A 4,861-nucleotide genomic window follows, 5' to 3' on the forward strand; every position below is an offset into this window, starting at 1 on the left:
GCTTATAAAAACCTTAGCAAAGAGCCTTTAGGATGATCTTTAGAAATTCTATTCAATTCTCAATTCAATTCATCCATCCATTGGTCCATCTTCTCCCACTTAATCCATCAGTGTTACTGTGGGGCTGGTATCAGCAGCAGTCTATGGCGAAAGGTGGGGTCCACGCTGGACAGATCAATTGTCCATCAACACACACAAACATGCACACATTCTCACCTAAAGATAAGTTAGAGATGCCAATGGGCTCAGTGCACAACTCCACTACTTCCTGAACTTAAGGCCGCTCTTTTGTCTCCTGTCTTTTTCTACTGGATGAACTGATTAATCCAGGTTTATCTGGCCATGGTTACCAAGGTAAGGGACACCTGGAAGAATCAATTAATCCAGCAGGAAACAAAATATCTGCCATTAGTTCAGGAAGTAGTTGAGTTGTACATTGAGCCCATTATACTGGAGTACCCAGAGAGAACCCATGTGTGACTGGGGAGAAAATCCATGCAGAAACAACCTGGGCTGGGAATCAAACCCAGAACCTTCTTGCTGCAAGGCAACAGTGCTACAAACTGCACCACCGTGCAGCCAATCTATTCAATTCAGTTTATTCATTGCATAAATTCCCAATACGTGTTATCGCCATCAGATCATCCAGTCAGAGAGTTAAAAAGGTTTCTGTCTCAGGAAAACCAGCTCATTGCATCAAGTCGTTGAATTTCTTCCTAAAGTGATGATTCTCCATTATCTCGTCCTTGTCCAAAACTGGGTTGACACCATATATATATAGACTGACTGTTTTTGTTCATTCAGAGACACAACTAAGCTCCTTATTCTGTCTCTAAGCTTATATGTATGGATGAAGCACTTTTCAGCCGCTGGTCTGTAGGATCTCATTCTCTGGCTCATGATCCATATCCTATGATGATTGGGGAGAATTGGAGCATACAGTCTCATCAAATATCAATGGAGTGTGTGCCAAACATAAAGTTTTTGAGCTTTCACATTTCCTCTGAACTCCCCTGAACTCAGCACACCTGGTAAAAAAAAGCCCAACGATGGCTCTTGTTTCGCAGATAGATAAAAATGACTGGATTTTTTTTTACTTAGTTGCCAACAAACTTTAATAGTGCCATATTTAAAAGCATCCTGTCTCTCTGTGTGAATGTATGTATGGGAGCTGCGTGGCGCAGGAGAACAAGAGTGGTGAAGCATGTGGGATTGTGGGATGCCATTAATCTGGAGTCAGTTTTTGCTGCAAGAATTCAGGAACTAGCCAGATGCATTGCCACAGATTCCACCCATTTGTCCTGTTTCCAGCAGGAAAAAGATTCAGAAGCTTTGGATAAAAAAACATAGACTGAGGAACGGTTTCTTTTCCAAGGCTGTGAAGGTGATCGCCCCCTGCAGGCAGACATTTAACACCTCTGCTGAATATCAAACAAACCTCCAGCCCAATTAAGTGAAGGCTTCAGCACTAGCTGCACTTCACTTGTTTGAGCATTTTAAAAAGTCTTTTCTGAGAACCTCTAAGTTCAAGAGCTCAAAGTTTCATGTCCCATATGATAATCAAGACTCTTGATTCCTGGAGGGATTAGAATTAGATTAGGTTTTAACCAAGTTAACAAACTTATATTTTGAAAATTAGTTAATTTAAGCAGGTAATGTAAGTAGAAAATGTCCAAAGGAAAATCTTGGTATGTATGGATTTCATGCTTTGCGATGTTTACTTCGTTTGTTGAGGTACTAAAATAGATAAACTTTTCAAAAATATTCTAATTTATTGAATATGTCTGAGGAAGAATTTTGCCTAAGCTCTTTTGGACCAGAAAGTTTCTCATATGCTCGATTTATCTGTCCATCATAGGACCAGTTGTACCGACACATGAAACATGACATCAGGATAATTAAACAGTGGGTTCTTCCTTGTTTCCTGTTGGGAACCCTTTCCCACTGGCCGAAAAACCAGTTTAAACCGGAATAATAGTGTTTTAGTGGCAGTGGGACGCGTCTACCTGGATCAAATGACTCGACAAGCGACCCACGTTCAAATCTCCTTGGTTTGATTGGCATGCTGTATGAATACAATAGCTGGGTTGACACTCTAAATTACGTGACACCATTGAATGCAACGTACAGACCTCAACACAACGCGCCAGTCGCCTCTGATCTAACAAGCAGAAACAACTCCTTCCATTCGATAAACATGGAGCAGCTCTGGTGAGAGGGATTCAGACAGATAATAGAGAAAAAACAATAAATCACACTGACTACACCCTGGCTTCCTTCCCTGTTGCTCTCCATTGTTTACTTTCCTAATTTCTGTCTTAGACCAGCTTTTATTGCCAGTGGGAAGGGAGCAAAATGCCAATTGTTAGCCGATTGACAATCAGGTGTAAAACTGGTATTTTCAGTGGAAAAGTGGCTTAAGTGGAGTGAATGAAACACAAACTGTGCTACTGTATATCGGGCGGCTGAAAAATCACGATATATCGCCAAACCCCTAATGTCAACCCAACTCTTTGGCTACACACAGAACCAGAGTAACGCTCATGTTCCTCAGAGCCTGAACAAAAGCCTCACGCTCCCCCTGAATCTAAGGTTTTTTCCTTTTGTGTCATCAAAGCAATCATCTAAATAACCACCAAACATACACCATCCATCTGCTGCTTCTTTTCTTTCTTCTTCATGCAATTACAGAGGATAACAGTTCTCAGTGCTTTGCTTCCCCATGTTCCATTCCCAGAGAGGTTAGTGTTTCATTCTCAGATCTGAGTGTTTTCCAGGCACTCCCCTAATGAGATGACCTCCGTTAATTGTTCTCTACATCTGACATGGGATGATGCGCCTCAGATTGCCATCCTGAGCGACCGCAGATTTGTCAGAGCTTAGACAATGAACCATGTATCCGTGGCTGTCTAGAAGCGCGTGTGTCTGTTCACGCTGGGGGAATGCCAGGGTTGACTTGGTGCTAATTACCCAGCATGCTCTCTGTTCTGTGGTTAATTGTCCAGGTCCTCGCTTTCCTTTCGATGGGGCGTAACATAAGGGGAAGGTGGGGTACGTTTAAAAAACAGGTCCTGTCTTCTTCTCCTGGTGCAGAGCCGTCTTTCTCCTCACTTGTTGCACCGTAGGGATGCAAATTTACAGGACAAGCTCATGAAACAAAATTCACATCAATTTGTGCCACCCACATGTGGCTGCTTGGCTCTAAGTCTCTGTGTAAATGTTTGGCAGTGTGTGATTTTGTTTATTTTGAATATTTGTGTTGAATGCCTAAGACGCGATGACAGTGAGGGGAATGGCGGCTGGGAGGTAGGGGTAGAAGGGTGGTAGAGTCTCTGTAAGCTTTCTCTAATTATGTGTGGCATTTGCATACTGGACCACTGTCAAAAAACATAAATAAATCACACACAGATGCACAAACACTCATAAATACACAATCCACCCCAGCCTAATGATACAGAGCTGTGATTGCTGGCTGCCTGCTATGATAGAACCCCTCCATCGCCGTCCACAACATAAATCAATGTCAATTACCTCCCCAGAGCACATTAGACACTTTCCATTCCTGCTCGTAATTAGTGCGGACCGTAGACATATTCCCATCCCACACAGGCTCGCAGAGCGTCGTCTGCAGACAAACAACAAAGCCTTGGACTGAAACGATTTCACTGGGCGAGTTCAAATGCATAGCCGCACATCAAAAATTGCATGCAATGTGTCGTGCAGAATGCAAGCGGCTCATCGGCTCGTGGCCGCACATTAGGAGCGGTGTAATTAATTAGCGCCGGCCTTGCCATCGCAGAGTGCTTCAATGGCTGTGGAAAGGAGTTCAAGCAGGCACACGCTGCTTGACCTTGAAAAAAAAAAAAAAAAAAACAGGTGTGTATTGCACACAACCATATGTATTCCTGCAGATCTGAATGTTGCATGCCTAATAAAAAGGAAGGGTGTTGTGGCTAAGGGTGAGCTTTCCTTACATTTCACCCTGTCATCTTCTTTCTGGTCTGTTTTGGCCCTCCTGCCTCTTTTTTCTGTACAATGCAAAACACCTGACAGGTAAATGGGGGAGGAAGGAGGGAGAATAAGGATCCAGAGGGACAGCAATCCAACAATCAGGTGTATAAAATGTAGAAATAGAGAGAGAGAATGGGGACAAACTCCAACTGACTGAATAATTGATAGAAAAAGTGAAACAATTCTCCAAAAAAAGAAAACAACTTCATGCTTGGAGCCCATTACCTGTTTATAGACAAAAGGAAACACACTGTTATGGAAACTGAATGATTAAAGGCATCAAAATGATGGGGGCAGACCTCAAAGCACAGTTACGCTCTGCTTTCCTTCCTCTTAAAGGACACCAAATACTCACAATAGTAGTGACAGTGGGTCGTATTAGTGAGAGGACAGCCCTGACAGACATCTATGCAGACATGAGTCACATTTCTGGACTGGAGGCGGAGAAGAGTGACAAATCTAGTGGATGGAAGAAAAAAACTGATAGCCCTCATAACTCACTCTAGTCATGAGTCTGTCTTTTACCAAGAGTGAGTAAAGAAGTCTAGTGTTTCGTACTTTTTGGGGATTTTATCCCAAAGCAAGTAAAATTTAAATTAAATCCTTCTTCATCATATTCTGCCACTTAGAGGTAGTAATTTCTATAATTAGGGACCTAATCAGGGCATTTTTAAATGATTAATTTATAGCCTGAATTAATCTAAAACCAACCCCCTTCGTACCTGTAGTTAATCTACGCTTTGGGGTTTTGAGAGCTGCAGCCTCAGTAAGTCAGTCTGTTGAATTTAAAAACAGGCTTTAAAGTGCATTGTTTGGAAAAATTCTATTCTATTCAGTTTATTTCTATAGC

At 42.3% G+C, this 4,861-nt stretch overlaps 1 protein-coding gene across 1 annotated transcript in view; it reads left to right on the top strand.

The window, feature by feature from the left end:
• Positions 1-4,861, top strand: part of tenm2 (teneurin transmembrane protein 2) — a 447,642-nt gene that overhangs the window by 338,068 nt on the left and 104,713 nt on the right. The window lies entirely within an intron of this gene.

Source organism: Cyprinodon variegatus, unplaced genomic scaffold, assembly GCF_000732505.1.
Source record: "Cyprinodon variegatus isolate N-32 unplaced genomic scaffold, C_variegatus-1.0 Scaffold13, whole genome shotgun sequence".
Lineage (NCBI taxonomy): Eukaryota > Metazoa > Chordata > Actinopteri > Cyprinodontiformes > Cyprinodontidae > Cyprinodon > Cyprinodon variegatus.